General features: G+C 47.2%; 8 non-coding genes across 8 annotated transcripts; all 8 read right to left on the bottom strand.

Moving 5' to 3' along the window:
- Positions 1 to 349: 349 nt before the first annotated feature.
- trnal-cag (transfer RNA leucine (anticodon CAG)) lies at positions 350 to 432 on the bottom strand. The gene has a single exon. It is a non-coding gene; the product is annotated as a tRNA-Leu (tRNA).
- Positions 433 to 1,585: 1,153 nt separating this feature from the next.
- Positions 1,586 to 1,657, bottom strand: trnag-ucc (transfer RNA glycine (anticodon UCC)). The gene has a single exon. It is a non-coding gene; the product is annotated as a tRNA-Gly (tRNA).
- Positions 1,658 to 2,799: 1,142 nt separating this feature from the next.
- On the bottom strand, positions 2,800 to 2,871 carry trnag-ucc (transfer RNA glycine (anticodon UCC)). The gene has a single exon. It is a non-coding gene; the product is annotated as a tRNA-Gly (tRNA).
- A 675-nt stretch (positions 2,872 to 3,546) lies between these two features.
- trnal-aag (transfer RNA leucine (anticodon AAG)) lies at positions 3,547 to 3,629 on the bottom strand. The gene has a single exon. It is a non-coding gene; the product is annotated as a tRNA-Leu (tRNA).
- A 1,160-nt stretch (positions 3,630 to 4,789) lies between these two features.
- trnag-ucc (transfer RNA glycine (anticodon UCC)) lies at positions 4,790 to 4,861 on the bottom strand. The gene has a single exon. It is a non-coding gene; the product is annotated as a tRNA-Gly (tRNA).
- Positions 4,862 to 7,516: 2,655 nt separating this feature from the next.
- trnai-aau (transfer RNA isoleucine (anticodon AAU)) lies at positions 7,517 to 7,599 on the bottom strand. Its single transcript has one exon. It is a non-coding gene; the product is annotated as a tRNA-Ile (tRNA).
- A 10,549-nt stretch (positions 7,600 to 18,148) lies between these two features.
- Positions 18,149 to 18,231, bottom strand: trnal-aag (transfer RNA leucine (anticodon AAG)). Its single transcript has one exon. It is a non-coding gene; the product is annotated as a tRNA-Leu (tRNA).
- Positions 18,232 to 20,971: 2,740 nt separating this feature from the next.
- Positions 20,972 to 21,043, bottom strand: trnam-cau (transfer RNA methionine (anticodon CAU)). Its single transcript has one exon. It is a non-coding gene; the product is annotated as a tRNA-Met (tRNA).
- Between the last annotated feature and the right edge of the window lie 2,625 nt (positions 21,044 to 23,668).

Raw genomic sequence — 23,668 nt, 5'->3', positions numbered from 1 at the left:
AGTGAAGCAGTAGAGGCTCCTTCATTAAATGTTTTTAAGATAAGGATAGATAGTTTTTTGAATAATAAAGGGTTTAAGGGTTATGGTGTTCGGGCCGGAAAGTGGAGCTGAGTCCACAAAAGATCAGCCATGATCTCATTGAATGGTGGAGCAGGCTCGAGGGGCCAGATGGCCTACTCCTGCTCCTAGTTCTTATATTATCCAGTTATGAATTGGGCTTCTCCCTGTGAGGTCTTGCTGTGCGAATGTAAGCAGGAATCTCATTCCCGGAGGCCACCGCTTACCCATTGAATCTTCCTGGGGTTGCACATTTTGCTGGAGAAACGTAACCACGTGGAGGAAAAGTTAATGTCAGAAGTAGGATTCGAACCCACGCCTCCAGAGGAGACTGCAACCTGAACGCAGCGCCTTCGACCGCTCGGCCATTCTGACGCGCTGCAACCAAAGATATGCTCCATCGGCGAATCGATTTAAATTCAATTTTCATCTTCATTTCATTTCAAACTCGATGTGGTTTTACTATTTTTGAACGCCAGCCAGTCTCTTGTATCTGAGTGCGATCGTTCTCCAACACGCTGTGTGTTAAGGAGCTCTCATTTCTGCATTGATCAGTTTGCTCTATTCAACAAAGTCCGTACTGCCGCCTACCTGTTCCTCACACGAAGGTATTAAGAGTCTAAGATCTGAGCGGCGTGATGGATCCAATTAGACAGTTGCATCTTGGCGACTGGAATATCTCTGCACAGCTGCTTCTGGTGCTGCTTTCACAGGCTAGTAGCCTAATAACCCCTCCAGTGTCCAAACACGAGGATGTTCATGCTGTAAAGGCGGCAGAAGAACATTCTGGGAGAAGCCAACTTATTTACATCCGCCAATACAACATGCCAGACTATTTACAACAAGGGAAGTGGAAATTTACGCGGAGTCCTGGGATCATTATTAATTCCTGATCCAGAGTTACTGAGCAGATCATGCCGTCATGAACTTGGCTTCTGCCTGTGGGAACTTGCTGTGCGAATTTAAGCACGAATCTCACGTCCCGAGGCCACCGCTTCCCCTTTGAATGGGAGGTATTGGATCTTCCTGGGCCTGAACATTTTGCTGGAGAAATGTAAGCACGTGGAGAAAAGTTAATGTCAGAGGTGGCATTCGAACCCTCGCCTCCAGCAAGACAGTTTGGCCATCCTGACGAGCTGGGGGAAATGTTATGCTCCGTGCACAAATAGACATAGACATAGAACATACAGTGCTGTAGGAGGCCATTCGGCCCATCGAGTCTGCACCGACCCACTTAAGCCCTCAATTCCACCCTATCATCCTCATCCCGCAACCGGATAATCCTTCCTACCTTTGTGGACACGAAGGGCAATTTTGCATGGCCAATTCACCTAGCCTGCACGTCTATGGGATGGAGGAGGAAACCGGCGCACCCGGGGTGAAATTCACGCAGACACAGGGAGAACATGCAGACTCCGCACAGACAGTGACCGAAGCCGGGAATCGAAACTGGAACCCTGGTGCTGTGAAGCAACTGTGCTAACCACGATGCTACCTTGCTGTCCAAAATTTCGAAATAAATTTCTTCTGCGATGGCCGAGAATCGAACACGGGTCAACTGCTTGGAAGGCAACTATGCTCACCACTGTACCACCATCGCTCACAGACCCGCTTTAAATTATATCTTCATTCGCATTTTATTTCTAATCAGTTGTGCTTTTCCTATTTTTGAACACCAGCCATAATCCTGAATCTGAGTACCGTCCTTCTCCAAGCCGCTGGGCGTTAAGGAGCTTCGCATTGATGCATTGATCAGTTTGCTGCAATCAACAAAGACCGAACTCCCGCCGACCTGTTCCTCACACGAAGGTATTGAGAGTCTAAGATCTGAGCGGCGTGAAGGATCCAATTATACAGTTGCATCCTTGCGACTGGAATCTCTCTCCACAGCTGATTCTGGTGCTGCTTTCACAAACAAGTAGCCAGAGAACCCTTCAGTGTCAAAACAGGAGGTCGCTCATGCTGTAAAGGCGGCAGAAGAACTTTCTGGAAGAAGCCAACTGATTCACGTCCGGCAATCCACCAGCCAGACTATTTACAACAAGGGAAGTGGAAATTTACCCGGAGTCCTGAGGTCAGTATTAATTCCTCAACCAGAGTCACTGAGCAGATCATCCCGTCATGAACTGGGCTTCTGACTGTGGGGTCTTGCTGTGCGAATTTAAGTGCCAATCTCACGTCCCGAGGGCACCGCTTCCCCCTTGAATGGGAGGTATTAGATCTTCCTGGGGTTGAACATTTGTTGGAGAAAAGTAACCTCGTGGAAAAAAAGGCAATGTCCGAAGTAGGATTCGAATCCACGCCTCCAGAGAAGACTGCGACGTTAACGCAGCGCCTTCGACCGCTCGGCCAGCCTGACGAGCTGGCGACAACGTTATGCTACGTGCACAAATAGACATAGACAGAGAACATACAGAGCAGAAGGAGTCTATTCGGCCCATCGAGTCTGCACCGACCCACTTAAGACGTCAATTCCATCCGATCACACTCACCCCGCAACCCAATAATCCTTCCTACTTTTTTGGACACGAAGGGCAATTACGCATGACCAATTCCCCTCGCCAGCTCGTCTTTATGCCGTGGGAGGAAACCGGAGCACCCGGGGTGAAATTCACGCAGACATGGGGAGAACGTGCAGACTCCGCACAGACAGTGACCCAAGCCGGGAATCGAACCTGTAACCCTGGAGCTGTGAAACAACTGTGCTACCTTGCTGCCCAAAATTTCGAAATAAGGTTTTTCTGCGATGGCTGGGAATCGAACCCAGGTCAACTGCTTGGAAGGCAGCTATGCTCACCATTATACCACCATCGCTCACTGAAGAACTCTAAATTCTATCTTCATTGTCATTTCATTCCTAATCAGTTGTGCTTTTCCTATTTTTGAACACCAGCCAGAGTCCTGTATCTGAGTGCCGTCCTTCTCCAAGCCGCTGGGCGTTAAGGAGCTTCGCGTCGTTGCATTGATCAGTTTGCTGCAATCAACAAAGACCGAACTCCCGCCGACCTGTTCCTCACATGAAGATATTGAGAGTCTAAGATCTGAGCGGCGTGAAGGATCCAATTATACAGTTGCATCCTTGCGACTGGAATCTCTCTCCACAGCTGCTTCTGGTGCTGCTTTCACAAACAAGTAGCCAGAAAACCCTTCAGTGTCCAAACAGGAGGACATTCATCCAGTAAAGGCGGCAGAAGAGTTTTCTGGGAGATGCCGACTGAGACACCTCGACAATCCAACCAGCCAGACTATTTACAACAAGAGACGAGACATTTACCCGGAATCCTGGGATCATTATTAATTCCTCAAATAGAGTCATGAGCAGATTATCCAGTTATGAACTGGACTTCTGCCTGTGGGGTCTTGCTGTGCGAATATCAGCAGGAATCTCATTCCAGGAAGCCACCGCTTACCCATTGAATGGGAGGTATTGGATCTTCCTGGTGTTGCAAATTTTGCAGGAGAAACGTAACCACGTGGAGGAAAAGGGAATGTCAGAAGTGGGATTCGAACCCACGCCTCCAGAGGAGACTGCGACCTTAACGCAGCGCCTTCGACCGCTCGGCCATCCTGACGCACTGTGGCCAAAGATATGCTCCATGCGGAAATCGATTTAAATTTAATTTTCATCTTCATTTCATTTCAAACTAGATGTGGTTTTACTATTTTTGAACGCCAGCCAGACTCTTGCATCTGAGTGCGATCGTTCTCCAACGCGCTGTGTGTTAAGGAGCTCTCATTTCTGCATTGATCAGTTTGCTCCAATCAACAAAGTCCGTACTGCCGTCTAACTGTTCCTTACACGAAGGTATTAAGAGTCTAAGATCTGGGTGGCGGGAAGGATCCAATGAGACAGTTGCATCCTGGCGACTGGAATCTCTCTGCACAGCTGCATCTGGTGCTGCTTTCACAGACAAGTAGTCGAATAACGCCTCCAGTTCCAAACACGAGGATGTTGATGCTGTAAAGGCGGCAGAAGAACTTTCTGGAAGAAGCCAGCTGATTCACGTCCGACAATCCAACCAGCCAGACTATTTACAACAAGGGAAGTGGAAATTTACCCGGAGTCCTGGCATCAGTATTAATTCCTCAACCAGAGTCACTGAGCAGATCATCCAGTCATGAACTGGGCTTCTGACTGTGGGGTCTTGCTGTGCGAATTTAAGTACGAATCTCGCGTCCCGAGGCCACCGCTTCCCCATTGAATGGGAGGTATGAGATCTTCCTGGGGTTGAACAATTTTTGAAGAAATGTAACCTCGTGGAAAAAAAGGCAATGTTAGAAGTAGGATTCTAACCCACGCCTCCAGAGGAGACTGCGTCCTTAACGCCGCGCCTTCGACCGCTCGGCACCCTGACGAGCTGCAGAAACTGTTATGCTCGGTGCACAAATAGACATAGAACATATAGTGCAGAAGGAGTCCATTCGGCCCATCGAGTCTGCACCGATTCACTTAAGACCTCAATTCCATCCTATCACCCTCACCCCGCAACCCAATAATCCTTCCTACCTTTTTGGACACTAAGGGCAATTACGCATGACCAATACCCCTAGCCAGCTCGTCTTTATGCCGTGGGAGGAAACCGGAGCACCCGGGGTGAAATTCACGCAGACATGGGGAGAACGTGCAGACTCCGCACAGGCAGTGACCGAAGCCGGGAATCGAACCTGGAACCCTGGAGCTGTGAAACAACTGTGCTACCTTGCTGCCCAAAATTTCGAAATAATTTTTTTATGCGATGGCTGGGAATCGAACCCAGTTCAACTGCTTGGAAGGCAGCTATGCTCACCATTATACCACCATCGCTCACTGAAGAACTTTAAATTCTATCTTCATTGTCATTTCATTTCTAATCAGTTGTGCTTTACCTATTTTTGAACACCAGCCGGAGTCCTGTATCTGAGTGCCGTCCTTCTCCAAGCCGCTGGGGGTTAAGGAGCTTCGCGTCGTTGCATTGATCAGTTTGCTGCAATCAGCAAAGACCGAACTCCCGCCGACCTGTTCCTCACATGAAGATATTGAGAGTCTAAGATCTGAGCGGCGTGAAGGATCCAATTATACAGTTGCATCCTTGCGACTGGAATCTCTCTCCACAGCTGCTTCTGGTGCTGCTTTCACAAACAAGTAGCCAGAAAACCCTTCAGTATCCAAACAGGAGGAGGTTCATCCAGTAAAGGCGACAGAAGAGTTTTCTGGGAGATGTCGACTGAGACACCTCGACAATCCAACCAGCCAGACTATTTACAACAAGAGACGAGACATTTACCCGGAATCCTGGGATCATTATTAATTCCTCAAATAGAGTCATGAGCAGATTATCCAGTGATGAACTGGGCTTCTGCCTGTGGGGTCTTGCTGTGCGAATATCAGCAGGAAACTCATTCCAGGAGGCCACCGCTTCCCCATTGAATGGGAGGTATTGGATCGTCCTGGTGTTGCAAATATTGCTGGAGAAACGTAACCACGTGGAGGAAAAGGGAATGTCAGAAGTTGGATTCGAACCCACGCCTCCAGAGGAGACTGCGACCTTAACGCAACGCCTTCGATGGCTCAGCCTTCCTGACGCACTGTGGCCAAAACTATGCTCCATGCGCAAATCGATTTAAATTTAATTTTCAACTTCATTTCATTTCAAACTAGATGTGGTTTTACTATTTTTGAACGCCAGCCAGACTCTTGCATCTGAGTGCGATCGTTCTCCAACGCGCTGTGTGTTAAGGAGCTCTCATTTCTGCATTGATCAGTTTGCTCCAATCAACAAAGTCCGTACTGCCGTCTAACTGTTCCTTACACGAAGGTATTAAGAGTCTAAGATCTGGGTGGCGGGAAGGATCCAATGAGACAGTTGCATCCTGGCGACTGGAATCTCTCTGCACAGCTGCATCTGGTGCTGCTTTCACAGACAAGTAGTCGAATAACGCCTCCAGTTCCAAACACGAGGATGTTGATGCTGTAAAGGCGGCAGAAGAACTTTCTGGAAGAAGCCAGCTGATTCACGTCCGACAATCCAACCAGCCAGACTATTTACAACAATGGAAGTGGTAATTTACCCGGAGTCCTGGGATCAGTATTAATTCCTCAACCAGAGTCACTGAGCAGATCATCCAGTCATGAACTGGGCTTCTGACTGTGGGGTCTTGCTGTGCGAATTTAAGTACGAATCTCGCGTCCCGAGGCCACCGCTTCCCCATTGAATGGGGGGTATGAGATATTCCTGGGGTTGAACAATTTTTGAGTAATGTAACCTCGTGGAAAAAAGCAATGTCAGAAGTCGGATTCTAACCCACGCCTCCACAGGAGACTGCGTCCTTAATGCCGCGCCTTCGGCCGCTCGGCCACCCTGACGAGCTGCAGAAACTGTTATGCTCGGTGCACAAATAGATATAGAACATACAGTGCAGAAGGAGTCAATTCGGCCCATCGAGTCTGCACCGATCCACTTAAGACCTCAATTCCATCCTATCACCCTCACCCCTCAACCCAATAATCCTTCCTACCTTTTTGGACACTAAGGGCAATTACGCATGACCAATACCCCTAGCCAGCTCGTCTTTATGCCGTGGGAGGAAACCGGAGCACCCGGGGTGAAATTCACGCAGACATGGGGAGAACGTGCAGACTCCGCACAGACAGTGACCCAAGCCGGGAATCGAACCTGGAACCCTGGAGCTGTGAAACTACTGTGCCACCTTGCTGCCCAAAATTTCGAAATAAGTTTTTCTGCGATGGCCGGGAATCGAGCGCTGGTCAACTGCTTGGAAGGCAGCTATGCTCACCATTATACCACCATCGCTCACTGAAGAACTTTAAATTCCATCTTCATTGTCATTTCATTTCTAATCAGTTGTGCTTTTCCTATTTTTGAACACCAGCCAGAGTCCTGCATCTGAGTGCCGTCCTTCTCCAAGCCGCTGGGCGTTAAGGAGCTTCGCATTGTTGCATTGATCAGTTTGCTGCAATCAACAAAGACCGAACTCCCGCCGACCTGTTCCTCACACGAAGGTATTGAGAGTCTAAGATCTGAGCGGCGTGAAGGATCCAATTATACAGTTGCATCCTTGCGACTGGAATCTCTCTCCACAGCTGCTTCTGGTGCTGCTTTCACAAACAAGTAGCCAGAAAACCCTTCAGTGTCCAAACAGGAGGACGTTCATCCAGTAAAGGCGGCAGTAGAGTTTTCTGGGAGATGTCGACTGAGACACCTCGACAATCCAACCAGCCAGACTATTTACAACAAGAGAAGAGAAATTTACCCGGAATCATTATTAATAGCTCAATCAGAGTCACTGAGCAGATTATCCAGTCATGAACTGGACATCTGCCTGTGGGGTCTCGCTGTGCGAATATACGCAGGAATCTCATTCCCGGAGGACAACGCTTCCCCATTGAATGGGAGGTATTGGATCATCCTGGCGTTGCAAATTTTGCTGGAGAAATGTAACCACGTGGAGGAAAGGTTAATGTCAGAAGTGGGATTCGAACCAACGCCTCCAAAGGAGACTGCGATATTAACGCAGCGCCTTCGACCGCTCGGCCATCCTGACGCACTGTGGCCAAAAATATGCTCCATGCGCAAATCGATTTAAATTTAATTTTCATCTTCATTTCATTTCAAACTAGATGTGGTTTTACTATTTTTGAACGCCAGCCAGACTCTTGCATCTGAGTGCGATCGTTTTCCAACACGCTGTGTGTTAAGGAGCTCTCATTTCTGCATTGATCAGTTTGCTCCAATCAACAAAGTCCGTACTGCCGCCTACCTGTTCCTCACACGAAGGTATTAAGAGTCTAAGATCTGAGCGGCGGAAAGGATCCAATTAGACAGTTGCATTCTTGCGACTGTAATCTCTCTCCACATCTGCATCTGGTGCTGCTTTCACAGACAAGTAGACGAATAACGCCTCCAGTGTCCAAACAGGAGGAAGTTCATGCTGTAAAGGCGGCAGAAGAACTTTCTGGGAGAAGCCAACGGATTCACCTGCGCCAATCCAAGCAGCCAGACTATTTACAACAAGGGAAGTGAAAATTTACCCGGAGTCCTGTGATCATTATTAATTCCTCAACCAGAGTCACTGAGCAGGTCATCCCGTCATGAACTTGGCTTCTGCCTGCGGGGTCTTGCTGTGCGTATTTAAGCAAGAATCTCACGTCCTGAGGCCACCGCTTCCCCATTGAATCGGAGGTATTGGATTATCCTCGGGTTCAACACTCCGCTGGAGAAATGGATCCTCGCGGATGAAAGTTGAATGTCTGAAGTGAGATTCGAACACACGTCTCCAGAGGAGACTGTGACCGAAACGCAGCACCTTCATCCGCTCGGCCATCGGTACGCGCTGTGACAAACGGTGTGTTCCGTGCACGAATCGATTTAAATTCTATCGTCATTGTCATTTCATTTCAAATAAGAACAAAGAACAAAGAAAAGTACAGCACAGGAACAGGCCCTTCGGCCCTCCAAGCCCGTGCCGACCATGCTGCCCGTCTAAACTAAAATCTTCTACACTTCCTGGTTCCGTATCCCTCTATTCCCATCCTATTCCTGTATTTGTCAAAATGCCCCTTCCATGTTACTATCGTCCATGGTCCCACCGCCTCCTCCGGCAGCGAGTTCCAGGCACCCACTACCCTCTGTGTAAAAAACGTGCCTCGTACATCTCCTCTAAACATTGCCCCGCGCACCTTAAATCGATGCCGCCCAGTAATTAACACCCCTACCCTGGGCAAATGCCTCTGACTATCCACTGTGTCTATGCCCCTCATAATTTTGTAGACCACTATCAGCTCGCCCGTCAACCTCCGTCGTTCCAGTGAGAACAAACCGAGTTTATTCAACCGCTCCTCATAACTAATGCCCTCCATACCGGGCATCATCCTGGTAAATCTCTTCTGCACCCTTCATAAAGCCTCCACACCCTTCTGGTAGTGTGGCGACCAGAATTGAACACTCTACTCAAAGTGTGGCCAAACTAAGGTTCTATACAGCTGCAACATGACGTGCCAATTCTTGTACTTAGTGCCCCGGCCAATGAAGGCAAGCATGCCGTATGCCTTTCTGACTACCTTCTCCACCTGTGTTGTCCCTTTCAATGACCTGTGGACCTGTTCACCTTGATCTCTCTGACTTTCAATACTCTCGAGTGTTCTACCATTCACTGTATATTCCCTACCTCCATTAGACCTTCCAAAATGCATTACCTCACATTTGTCCGGATTAAACGCCATCTGCCATCTCTCCACCCACGTCTCCAAACGATCTAAATCCTGCGGTATCCGCTGACTGTCCTCATCTCTATCCGCAATTCCACCAACCTGTGTGTCGTCTGCAAACTTACTTATCAGACCAGTTACATTTTCCTCCAAATCATTTATGTTTTCTACGAACATCAAAGGTCCCAGCACTGATCCCTGCGGAACACCACTAGTCACAGCCATCCAATTAGGAAAGCACCCTTCCATTGCTGCACTCTGCCTTCTATGACCTAACCAGTTCTCGATCTAACTTGCCAGCTCACCCCTGATCCCGTGTGACTTCAACTTTTGTGCCGGTCTACCATGAGGGACCTTGTCAAAGGCCTTACTGAAGTCCATATAGATAACATCCACTGCCCTACCTGCATCAATCATCTTTGTGACCTCTTCGAAAAACTGAGTTTACCTTGACAATCCAACCAACCAAACTACTCACAACAAGAGAAGAGGAATTTTACCCGGAGTCCTGGGATCAATGTTAATTCCTCAACCAGAGTCACTGAGCAGATCATCCAGCCATGAATTGGGTTTCTATCTGTACGGTCTTCTTGTGCGAATCGAAGCAGGAATCTCATGTCCTGAGGCCACCGCTTCCCCATTGTATCTGAGTTATTGGACCTTCCTGAGGTTGAACATTTTGCTGCAGAAATTTAACCTCGTGGACGGAAAGTTAATGTCAGCAGTGGGATTCGAACACACGCCTCCAGAGGAAACTGCCACCTGAATGCAGTGTCTACGATCGCTCGGCCATCCTGAGACGCTCTGGCAGAAGCCCTGCTCCGTGCACAAATCGATTTGAGATCTTTCTTAATCATCATTTCATTCTAAACTCGATGTGATTTTCCTATTTTTGAACCACAGCCAGAGTCTTGCATCCGACTGGCATTGTTCTCCAAGCCGCTGGGGGTTATGGAGCTTCTCAACGCTGCATTGACCTGTTTGCTCCAATCAACAAAGACCAAACTGCCGCCGACCTGTTCCTCATTATTGAGAGTCGAAGATCTGAGCGGCGTGAAGGATGCAATTAGACTGTTGCATTCTTGCGACTGGAATCTTTCTCCACAGCTGCTTCTCTTGCTGCTTTCACAGACAAGTAGCCAAAGAACCCCTGCAGTGTCCAAACAGGAGGACGTTCATCCAGTAAAGGCAGCAGAAGAGGATTATGTGAGAGGTTAAATGAGTCACCTCGACAATCCAACCAGCCAGACTATTTACAACAAGTGAAGAGGAATTTTGCCCGGAGTCCTGGGATCCATATTAATTCCTCAACCAGAGTCACTGAGCAGATTATCCGGTCACTAGCTGGGATTTTGCCAGTGGGGTATTGCTGTGCCAATTTAAGCAGGAATCTCACGTCCTGAGGCCAACGGTTCCCCATTGAATGGGAGGTATTGGATGTTTGGTGGTTGAACATTTTGCTGGAGAAATGTAACCTCGTGGAAGAAAAGTTAATGTCAGAAGTGGGAGTCGAACACAGGCCTCAGAGAAGACTGCGATCTTAATGCTGCGACTGGGACCTTAAAGCAGCGCCTTCGAACGTTCGGCCACCCTGCCGCGCTGTGCACAAATCGATTTAAATTCTAGCTTCATCGTAATTTCCTTTCAAACAAGATGTGCTTTTCCTATTTTTGAACCCCAGCCAGAGACCTGCGTCTGAGTGCGATCTTTCTCCAAGCCGCTGGGGGGTTAAGGAGCTTTTCATTGCTGCATTTATCAGTTTGCTCCAATCAACAAAGACCGAGCTGCCGCCTACCTGTTCCTCACGCGAAGGTGTTGAGAGTCTAAGATCTGAGCGGCGTGAAAGCTCCAATTAGACAGTTGCATCCTGGCGACTGGAATCTCTCTCCACAGCTGCTTCTGGGTCCGCTTTCACAGACAAGCCGCCAAAGAACCCCTTCTGTGTCCACACAGGAGGAAGTTCATCTCATGTCCTGAGGCCACAACTTCCCAATTGAACCGAAGGTATTGGATCTTCCTGGGGTTGAACATTTTGTTTGAGGAACATAACCTCGTGGAAGGAATGTTAATGTCAGAAGGGAATTCGAACGCACGCTTCCAGAGGAGACTGCAAACTTAACGCAGCGCCTTCGACCGCTCGGCCATCCTAACGCTTTGTGACAAAACATATGCTCCGTGCACAAATCGATTTAAATTCTATATTCATCGTAATTTCTTTTCACACTTCATGTGCTTTTCCTATTTTTGAACATGGTGTTTAACGAGCTTCTCATTGCTGCATTGATCAGTTTGCTCCAATCAACAAAGACCGAGCTGCCGCCGACCTGTTCCTCACACGAAGGTATTGAGAATCTAAGATCTGAGAGGCGTGAAGGATCCAATATAACAGCTGCAACGTGGCGACTGGAATCTCTCTCCACAGCTGCTTCTGGTGATGATTTCACAGACAAATAGCCTAATAACCACTCCAGTGTTCAAACAGGATGAAGTACATCCAGTTAAGGCGGCAGAAAAGGATTCTGGGAGAAGTCAACTGAATCAGCTCGACAATCCAACCAGACCGGCTATTTACAACAAGGGAAGAGAAATTTTGGCAGGCGCCCTGGGATCAAAATTAATTGCTCAAACAGACTCACTGACCAGATCATCTATCGTGAACTGGGCATCTGCCTGTAGGGTCTTGTTCTGCCAACTAAAGCAGGAATCTCACGTCCTGAGGCCACCACTTCCCCATGGAATCGAAGTAATGGACCTTCCTGGGGTTGAACATTACATGGGGGAAAAGTTAATGTTAGAAGTGGGATTCGAACCCACGCCTCCAGAGGAGACTGCGACCTTAATGCAGCGCCTTTGACCGATCGGACATCCTGACGCGTTGCGACAAAATATATGCCCCGTGCACAAATCTATTTAAATTCTATCTTCATTGACATTTCGTTCCAAACTTGATGTGATTTTACTATTTTTGAACCCCAGCCAGTGTCCTGTATCTGAGAGCCTTCCTTCTCCAAGCCGCTGGGGGTTAATGAGATTCTCATTGCTTCTTTATCAGTTTTCTCTAATCAAGAAAGTCCGAACTGCCGTCTTACTGTTCCTCACACGAAGGTATAGAGAGTCTAAGATCTGACCGGCGTGAAGGATCCAACTAGACAGTTGCATACTGGCGACTGGAATCTCTCTCCACAGCTGTTTCTGGTGCTGCTTACACAGGCAAGTAGCCGAATAACCCCTCCAGTGTCCAAACAGGAGGAAGTTGATCCAGTAAAGGCGGTAGAAGAGGATTCTGGGAGAGGTCAACTGAGTCATTTCGACAATCCAACAAGACAAGCTATTTACACCAAGAGAAGAGGAATTTTATCGGAGCCCTGGGATCAATATTAATTTGTCAACCAGACTGACTGAGCATATCATCCAGTCATAAGACCATAAGACATAGGAGCGGAAGCAAGGCCATTCGGCCCATCGAGCCACTCCACCATTCAATCATGGCTGATTTCAACTCCATTTACCCGCTCTCAATACATGCCCTTAATTCCTCGAGAAATCAAGAATTTATCAACCTCTGTCTTAAAGACACTCAACGTCCCGGCCTCCACCGCCCTCTGTGGCAATGAATTCCACAGACCCACTACTCTTTGGCTGAAGAAATTTCTCCTCATCTCGGTTCTAAAGTGACTCCCTTTTATTCTAAGGCTGTGCCCCCGGGTCCTAGTCTCCCCTGCTCATGGAAACAACTTCCCTCCGTCCACCCTATCTAAGCCATTCATTATCTTGTAAGTTTCTATTAGATATCCCCTCAACCTCCTAAACTCCAATGAATATAATCCCAGGATCCTCAGACGTTCATCGTATGTTAGGCCTACCATTCCTGGGATCATCCGTGTGAATCTGCGCTGGACCCGCTCCAGTGCCAGTATGTCCTTCCTGAGGTGTGGGGCCCAACATTTCTCACAGTATTCTAAATGGGGCCTAACTAACGATTTATAAAGCTTCAGAAGTACATCCCTGCTTTTATATTCCAAGCCTCTTGAGATAAATGACAACATTGCATTTGCTTTCTTAATTACGGACTCAACCTGCAAGTTTACCTTGAGAGGATCCTGGACTAGGACTGCCAAGTCCCTTTGCTCTTCAGCATTATGAATTTTGTCACCGTTTAGAAAATAGTCCATGCCTCTATTCTTTTTTCCAAAGTGCAAGACCTCGCACTTGCCCACGTTGAATTTCATCAGCCATTTCTTGGACCACTTTCCTAAACTGTCTAAAACTTTCTGCAGCCTCCCCACCTCCTCCATACTACCTGCCCCTCAACCTATCTTTGTATCATCGGCAAACTTAGCCAGAATGTCCCCAGTCCCGTCATCTAGATCGTTAATATATAAAGAGAACAGCTGTGGCCCCAACACTGAACCCTGCGGGACACCACTCGTCACCGGTTGCCATTCCGAAAAAGAACATTTTATCCCAACTCTCTGCCTTCTGCCTGACAGCCAATCGTCAATCCATGTTAGTACCTTGCCTCGAATACCATGGGCCCTTATTTTACTCAGCAGTCTCCCGTGAGGCACCTTATCAAAGGCCTTTTGGAATTCAAGATAGATAACATCCATTGGCTCTCCTTGGTCTAACCTATGTGTTATCTCTTCAAAGAACTCTAACAGGTTTGTCAGGCACGACCTCCCCTTACTAAATCCATGCTGACTTGTCCTGATCCGACCCCGTACTGACAAGAATTTAGAAATCTCATCCTTAACAATGGATTCTAGAATCTTGCCAACAACCGAGGATAGACTAATTGGCCTATAATTTTCCATCTTTTTCCTTGTTCCCTTCTTGAACAGGGGGGTTACAACAGCGATTTTCCAATCCTCTGGGACTTTCCCTGACTCCAGTGACTTTTGAAAGATCATAACTAACGCTTCCACTATTTCTTCAGATATCTCCTTTAGAACTCTAGGATGTATCCCATCTGGGCCCGGAGATTTATCAATTTTTAGACCTCTTTGTTTCTCGAGCACTTTCTCCTTTGTGATGGATACCATATTCAACTCTGCCCCCTGACTCTCCTGAATTGTTGGGATATTACTCATGTCTTCTACTGTGAAGACTGACGCAAAGTACTTATTTAGTTCCTCAGCTGTTTCCTTCTCTCCCATCACTAGATTACAAGGGACATTTTGGAGCGGCCCAATGTCTACTTTTGCCTCCCGTTTGTTTTTAATGTATTTAAATAAACTTTTATTATCAATCCTAATGTTACTTTCTGGCCTACCTTCATAATTGATCCTCTCTTTCCTTATTTCTCTCTTTGTTATCCTGTTTGTTTTTGTAGCCTTCCCAATCTTCTGACTTCCCACTACTCTTTGCCACATTATAGGCTTTCTCTGTTGCTTTGATGCATTCCCTAACTTCCTTTGTCAGCCATGGCTGCCTAATCCCCCCTCTGACAACCTTTCTTTTCTTTGGGACGAACATCTGTACTGTGCCCTCAATTACTCCCAGAAACTCCTGCCATTGCTGTTCTACTGTCTTTCCCACTAGGCTCTGCTCCCAGTCGATTTTCGTCAGTTCCTCCCTCATGCCCCTGTAGTTACCTTTATTTAACTGTAACACCTTTACATCTGATTCTATCTTCTTTCTTTCAAATTGGAGATTGAATTCTACCATGTTATGATCACTGCCTCCTAAGTGTTCCCTTACTTTAAGATCTTTAATCAATTCTGGCTCATTACATATAACTAAGGCCAGAATGGTCTGTCCCCTCGTGGGCTCCATCACAAGCTGTTCCAAAAAGACCCCTCCTGTAAACATTCAATGAATTCCCTTTCCTTGGGTCCACTGGCAGCATTATCTACCCTGTCCACCTGCATATTGAAGTCCCCCATGATCACTGTGACCTTGCCTTTCTGACACGCACTTTCTATTTCGTGGTGCATTTTGTGACCCTGGTCCTGACCACTGTTAGGAGGCCAGTACATAACACCCATTATGGGATTTTTTTGCCTTTGTGGTTCCTCAACTCTACCCACGCAGACTCCACATCATCTGACCCTATGTCGTTTAGTGCTATCGATTTAATTTCATTCCTAATTAACAAGTCAGCCCCGCCCCCTCTGCCCACCTCTCTGTCTCTTCGATAGGTTGTGAATCCCTGGAGGTTTAAATGCCAGTCCTGAACCCCCTGCAACCACGTCTCTGTGATGCCTACCACATCATACCTGCCAGTCACAATCTGGGCCACAAGCTCATCTACCTTGTTCCGTACACTGCGCGCATTTAAATATAGCACCTTTAATTCTCTATTGACCGTCCCTTTTTGTTTTCTTAGTGTGGTGGACCTTGGTTTACTGAGGCTTTCCATACACTGTGTCATATTTTGTGGGACGGGGACTATCGTAACCTCTCCTGAGTTCTGTCTTTTCGTGCGTTTTTGTATTCCTAAGCAGCTACGCTTCCCACTGATTACTTCACCTCATGGTTCCCTGACTCCCCTCGCCCCCCCCCCCCCCCCCCCATTCTCTAGTTTAAAGTCCGACTGACCACCCTATTTACTTTTTTCGCCAGAACACTGGTCCCAGCTCGGTTCAGGTGGAGACCATCCCAACAGTATAGGTCCCCCTGTCCTAAAACTGATGCCAGTGTCCCATGAAAAGGAACCCCTCTTTCCCACACCACTCTTTCAGTCACGTATTATCTTCCCTTATTCTTGCCTCCCTATGCCAATTTGCACGTGGCTCGGGCAGTAATCCGGAGATTATGACCCTTGAGAACCTGTTTTTTAATTTGAATCCTAGCTCTTTATAATCTCTAAACAGGTCCTCTTTTCTAGACTTTCCTATGTTGTTGGTATCGACATGGACCACAACAACTGGGTCCGCCCCCTCCCTCACCCGTATCCTTTCAAGCCGGTCAGAGATGTCCCGCACCCTAGCACCGGGCAGGCAACTTATCATGTGGGACCCTTTATCCTGCTCACAAAGGATACTATCTATCCCCATGATAATAGAATCCCCTACAACTACAACTTGCCTATTTACTCCCTCCCCTTGAATGGCCTGCTGAACCATGGTGCCTTGGTCAGCTGACTCATCCTTCCTGCAGCCCTGTTCGCCATTCACACAGGGAGCAAGTGCCTCATACCTGTTGGACAGGGTCAAGGGCTATGGCTCCTGAGTTCCTGACTGCTGCTTCCCGTTACCTGCCTGACTTGCAGTCGCACCCTGCTGTCCCTGGCCACCGGCAGGATTTAAACTACTCCTGTCATGAACTGGGCTTCTGCCTTTCGGGTCATGCTGTACGAATTCAAGCAGGAATCCCATGTCCTGAGCTCACCGCTTGCCCATTGAATGTGAGGTATTGGATCTTCCTGGGGTTGAACATTGCGTGGAGGAAAAGTTAATATCTGAAGTGGGATTCGAACCCACGCCTCCAGAAAAGACTGAGACCTTAGCGCAGCGCCTGCGACCGCTCGGCCACCCTGCCACGTTGCGACAAAATATATGCTCCGTGCACAAATCTATTTAAATTCTATCTTCATTGTCTTTACATTCCAAGCTTGATGTGATTTTACTATTTTTGAACCCCAGCAGAGTCTTGTGTCTGAGTGCCATCCTTCTCCAAGCCGGTGGTGTTTAAGAAGATTCTCATTGCTGCATTGAACAGTTTTCTCTAATCAAGAAAGTCCGAACTGCCGCCTTACTGTTCCTCACACAAAGGTATAGAGAGTCTATGATCCGAGCGGCGTGAAGGATCCAACTAGACAGTTGTATACTGGCGACTGGAATCTCTCTCCACAGCTGCTTCTGGTGCTGCTTACACAGACAAGTAGCCGAATAACCCCTCCAGTGTCCAAACAGCAGGAAGTTGATCCAGTCAAGGCGGCAGATGAGGCTTCTGGGAGAGGTCAACTGAGTCACTTCGACCACCCAACAAGACAAGCTATTTACAACAAGAGAAGAGGAATTTTACCCGGAGTCTTGGGATCAATATTAATTTGTCAACCAGACTCGCTGTGAATATCATCCAGTCATGAACTGGACTTCTGCCTGTGGGGTCATGCTGTGCCAATTTAAGCAGGAATCCCATGTCCTGAGCCCACCGCTTGCCCATTGAATGTGAGGTATTGGATCTTCCTGGGATGGAACATTTCGTGGAGGAAAAGTTAATGTTAGAAGGGGGATTCGAGCCCACGCCTCCAGAGGAGCCTGCGACCTTAACGCTGCGCCTGCCAGGCAAAACATATGCTCCATGCACAAATCGATTTAAATTCTACCCTCGCCGACATTTCATTTCAAACTTGATGCTCTTTTCCTATTTTTAAACCCTAGACAGAATCCTGTATCGGAGAGCCATGCTTCTCCAAGCCCCTGGTCGTTAATGACCTCCTCATTGATCAGTTTTCTCCAATCAACAAAATCCGAACTGCCGCCTACCTGTTCCTCACACGAAGTATTGAGAGTGTAAGATATGAGTGGAGTGAAGGATCCAATTGGAGAGTTGCATTCTGGCGACTCGAATCACTCTCCATTGCTGCTGCTTTCACAGACAAGTAGCCGAAGAACCCTTAAGTGTCCAAACAGCAGGAAGTTCATCCAGTAAAGGCGGCAGAATAGGATTCTAGGAGAGGTCAACTGAGACACCTCGACATTCGAACCAGCCAGACTATTTACAACAAGAGAAGAGAAATGTTACCCGGCGTTCTGCGATCAATATTATTTCCTCAACCAGGCTCACTGAGCAGATCATCCAGTCATGGGCTGGGCTTCTGTCTGTTGGGCCTTGCTTTGCGAATGTGAGCCACCGCTTCCCAATTGAATCGGAGGTATTGGATCTTCCTGGTGTTGAACGCTTTGCTGGAAACACGTAACCTCGTGGAGGAAAAGTTAATGTCAGAAGTGGGATTCGAACCCACGCCTCCAGAGGAGACTGCAACCTTAACGCAGCGCCTTCGACCGCTCGGCCATCCCGACGCGCTGTGATCAAAAATATGCTCCATGGGCAAATCGATTTTAATTCAATTTTCATCTTCATTTCATTTCAAACTAGATGTGGTTTTACTATTTTTGAACGCCAGCCAGACTCTTGTATCTGAATGCCATCCTTCTCCAAGACGCTGTGTGTTAAGGAGCTCTCATTTCTGCATTGATCAGTTTGCTCCAATCTACAAAGTCCGTACCACCACTTGCCCATTGAATGTGAGGTATTGGATATTCCTGGGGTTGAACATTTCGTGGAGGAAAAGTTAATGTCAAAAGTGCGATTCGAACCCACGCCTCTAGAGAAGACTGCGACCTTAACGCAGCGCCATAGCCACTCGGCCATCCTGATGCGCTGCCGTCAAAACTACGCTCCGTGTACAAATCGACTTAAATTCTATCTTCATCGTCATTTCATTTCAAACAAGATATGCTTTCGCTACTTTTGAACCCCATCCAGTGTCCTGTATCTGAGTGCCATCCTTGTCCAAACTGCTGGGGGTTAAGGAGCTTCTCATTGCCGCATTCATCAGTTTGCTCCAATCAACAAGGACCAAAGTCCCGCTCAACCTGTTCCTCGCACGACGGTATTGAATGTCTAAGATCTGAGAGACGTGAAGTATCCAATTGTAGAGTTGCATTCTGGCGACTGCAATATCTCTCCACAGCTGCTCCCTGTGCTGGTTTCAGAGACATGGAGCCGAACAACCCCTCCAGTGTCCAAACAGGTGAACGGTCATCCAGTAGAGGCGCCAGAAGAGTGTTCTGGGAGAAGTCAACTTAGTCACATCGACTGCAGTGTGGGTAGCTGAAGAACAGGTGTCCAAGACCGGATCAGACTGAAAGCAAAACTTTGATACCAATAAAGAAAATCGCAGATGTGCTGCTGACCAATAGCAACTTGTTTCCGTTTGGTGTGAGTGAGAACACGAATAGCAGAGGATGGTTTCAATCCATCGACTTCTGGGTTATGGGCCCAGCACGCTTCCGCTGCGCCACTCTGCTCGTGGTTGACTCTCTTCGGGGTCGGACTTGAGGCAAGATTTGAAGAAATCAGTAACAGCGTGATTAATGTTCCCAGAGAGTGAAACTTCCGTCACGAACTTCATTCTATGAAGGTGATTCCAGTCACTCCCCACTTTCCCATCAGAATAACGTCACAGAATCAATCACATCACCTTCACAGAACAACCATTCAGCACGAAAATAAATTATCTGAACTATGCTGACCAGTATTAGTGTGTTCAAAAGTGTGTTCCTGTTGAAAGAAAAAATAAGGAAGTGAATAGTTGTGTGGCTACCGCAGGGCAGTAATGTTGTAGCTCCTGGTTTAAGGAGCAGAGTGCGCAGTGGAAGCGTGCTGGGCCATTAGCCCGAGGTAGAGGAATCGAGGCTATTCTCTGCTATTTACATTCTCCCTCACACCAAAAGTTAACATAACGCAGATTCATGTTTGCTTTGCAGCAAATACCTATCAGAAACTTTTTGCAGTCTCATCCTGATATTAGTCCCAGGAATGAAGGAGGCAGCATGGCACATTACAACATTGTAAAGCTCACACATAGGGAACCACAGAGAAAATTCTTTAAAGTCTCAGACGGTCTGACAGCATCTGAAGGGAGAGAAAAGAGCTAACGTTTCGAGTCCAGGTGACCCTTTGTCAAAGCTGGACGGAAACGTTATCGAACAGTACCCCACAGAGGGGCAATATAGATATAGAACGATATCCAGTAATAACTCACAGGGGGCCTACAAGGAAATAAAGCTTTATCGAGCAATGAATCACAATAGAAACAGATTTCCCATTTTCCCTCTCGGACGGATGTGAACAATCCAACCAGCCAGACTACTTACAAGAAATGAAGACGAATTTGTCCCGGAGTCCTGGGATCAATATTCATTCCTCAACCAGTTTACTGAAGCAGGTTATAGAGTCATTAACTGCGCTTTTGCCTGTGGAGTCTTGCTGTGCGTATTTAAGCGGAATCTGATGCCCTGAGACCAATGTGTTTCCACTGAAAGGGAGCTATTGGATCTTCCTGGAAATATTTAACCACGTGGAGGAAAAGTCAAAATCAGGGGTGTGAGTGGAACCCACGCCTCCAGAAGAGACTGCGACCTGAACGTAGCTCCTTAGCCGCTCGGCCATCCTGATGCGCTCGCGTCAAATTTAAGATCCGTGCACAAATCGACTTAAATTCTATCTTCATCGTCATTTCCTTTCAAACAAGATATGCTTTTCCTAATTTTGAACCCCAGGCAGTCCTGTATCTGAGTGCCATCGTTGTCCAAACTGCTGGGGGTTAAGGAGCTTCTCATTGCTGCATTCATCAGTTTGCTCCAATCAACAAGGACCAAAGTCCCGCTCAACCTGTTCCTCGCACGACGGTATTGAATGTCTAAGATCTGAGAGACGTGAAGTATCCAATTGGAGAGTTGCATTCTGGCGACTGCAATATCTCTCCACAGCTGCTCCCTGTGCTGGTTTCAGAGACATGGAGCCGAACAACCCCTCCAGTGTCCAAACAGGTGAACGGTCATCCAGTAGAGGCGCCAGAAGAGTGTTCTGGGAGAAGTCAACTTAGTCACATCGACTGCAGTGTGGGTAGCTGAAGAACAGGTGTCCAAGACCGGATCAGACTGAAAGCAAAACTTTGATACCAATAAAGAAAATCGCAGATGTGCTGCTGACCAATAGCAACTTGTTTCCGTTTGGTGTGAGTGAGAATATAAATAGCAGAGGATGGTTTCGATCCATCGACCTCTGGGTTATGGGCCCAGCACGCTTCCGCTGCGCCACTCTGCTCGTGGCTGACGCTCTTCGGCGTCGGTCTTGAGGCAAAGTTTGAAGAAATCAGGAACAACGTGAACAACGTTCCCAAAGAGGTGAAACTTTCTTCCCGAACTTCATTCTATGAAGGTGATTCCAGTCACTCCCACTTTCCCATCAGAACAACGTCACAGAAGAAATCACATCACCTACACAGAACAACCACTGAGCACGAAGGTAAATTAACTGAAATATGCTGACCAGAATCAGTGTGCTAAAAAGTGTGTTCTTGTTGAAAGAATAAATGAGGAAGTGAATAGTTGTGTGGCTACCGCAGGGCAGTAATGTTGTGTCTCCTGGTTTAAGGAGCAGAGTGCCGCAACGGAAGCGTGCTGGGTTATTAGCCTGAGGTCGAGGTTTCGAGGCTGTTCTCTGCTATTTACATTCTCCCTCACACCAAAAGTAAACATAACACACGTTCCTGTTTGCTTTGAAGCAAATACCTATCAGAATGTTTCTTGCAGTCTCATCCCGACATTAGTCCCATGAATGAAGAAGACATAAGAACATAAGAACTAGGAACAGGAGTAGGCCATCTGGCCCCTCGAGCCGGCTCCGCCATTTAATGAGATCATGGCTGATCTTTGTGGACTCAGCTCCACTCTCCGGCCCGTTCACCATATCCCCGAATCCCTTTATTCTTCAGAAAGGCATTAATCTTTTTCTTAAAAACGTTTAAAGAAGGAGCCTCAACTGCTTCACTGGGCAAGGAATTTCAGAGATTCACAACCCTTTGGGTGAAGAAGTTCCTCCTACACTCCGTCCTAAATCTACCTCCCCTTATTTTGAGGCTATGCCCCCTGATTCTGCTTTCCCCGACCAGTGGAAACAATCTGCCCACATCTATCCTATCTATTCCCTTCATAATTTTATATGTCTCAATAAGATCCCCCCTGCATCCTTCTAAACTCCAATGAGTACAGTCCCAGTCAGCTCAACCTCGCGTCATAATCTAATCGCCTCAACTCTGGGATCAACCTAGTGAATCTCCTCTGCAGTCCCGCCAGTGCCAATATGTCCTTTCTCAGGTAAGGAGACCAAAACTGAACACAATACTCCAGATGCGGCCTCACCAACACCCTATACAATTGCAGCATAAACTCACTAGTCTTGAACTCCATCCCTCTAGCAATGAAAGACAAAACTCGATTAGCCTTCTTAATCACCTATTGCACCTGCACACCAACTTTTTGCGACTCGTGCACCAGCACACCCTGGTCCCTCTGCACAGCAGCATGTTTTAACATCTTACCGTTTAAATAATAATCCATTCTGCTGTTATTCCTCCCAAAATGGATAGCCTCAGACTTGGCAACATTGAACTCCATCTGCCAGACCCTATCCCATTCACCTAACGTATCCAAATCCTTCTACAGACTTCCGGTATCCTCTGCACTTTTTGCTTTACCACTCATCTTCGTGTCGTCTGCAGATTTTGACACATTGCACTTGGTCCCCAACTCCAAATAGTCTATGTAAATTGTGAATAACTGCGGGCCCAACGCTGATCCTTGAGGGACCCCACTAGTTACAGGTTGCCAACCAGAGAAACACCCCTTTGATCCCCACTCTCTGCTTTCTGTTAGTTAACCAATCCTCTACCCATGCTACCACTTTACCCTCAATGCCATGCATCTTTAGTTTATGCAGCAACCTTTTGTGCGGCACCTTGTCAAAAGCTTTCTGGAAATCCAGATATACCACATCCATTGGCTCTCCATTATCTACTGCACTGGTAACGTCCTCAAAAAATTCTACCAAATTAGTCAGACACGAACTATCCTTTACGAACCCATGCTGCGTCTGCCCAATGGGACAATTTCCCTCCAGGTGCCCCGCTATTTCATCCTTAATGATAGATTCCACCATTTTCCCTACAACCGAAGTTAAGCTTACCGGCCTATAATTACCCGCTTCCTGCCGACCTCCTTTTTTAACCAGTGGTGTCACGTTTGCTACTTTCCAATCCTCTGGGACCACCCCAGAGTCTAGTGAATTTTGGTAAATTAGCACTAGTGCGTTTACAATTTCCCTAGCCATCGCTTTTAACACTCTGGGATGCAGCCCATTAGGGCCAGGAGACTTGTCTACCTTTAGCCCCATTAGCTTGCCCAATACTGCCTCCTTAGTGATTACAATCATCTCAAAGGTCCTCACCTATCATATCTTTATTTCCATCAGTCACTGGCATGTTATTTGTGTCCTCCACTGTGAAGATTGACCCAAAAAACCTGTTCAGCTCCTCAGCCATTTCCCCGTCTCCTATTATTAAATCTCCCTTCTCGTCTTCCAAAGGACCAATATTTACCTTAGCCACTCTTTTTTGTCTTATATATTTGTAGAAGCTTTTACTATCTGCTTTTATGTTCTCAGCCAGTTTACTTTCATAGTCTACCTTACTCTTCTTTATGCCTTTTTTTAGTAGTTTTCTGTTGTCCCCTAAAGACTTCCCAGTCCTCTAGTCTCCCACTAATTTTTGACACTTTGTATGTTTATCCTTCAATTTGATACTCTCCCTCACCTCCTTAGATATCCACGGTCGATTTTTCCCCTTTCTACCGTCATTCTTTTTTGTTGGTATGAACCTTTTCGAAACACTGT

The sequence above is a fragment of the Scyliorhinus torazame genome, chromosome 24 (genome assembly GCF_047496885.1).
Source record: "Scyliorhinus torazame isolate Kashiwa2021f chromosome 24, sScyTor2.1, whole genome shotgun sequence".
Classification (NCBI taxonomy): domain Eukaryota; kingdom Metazoa; phylum Chordata; class Chondrichthyes; order Carcharhiniformes; family Scyliorhinidae; genus Scyliorhinus; species Scyliorhinus torazame.
This window is presented reverse-complemented; position numbering and strand designations above follow the sequence as displayed.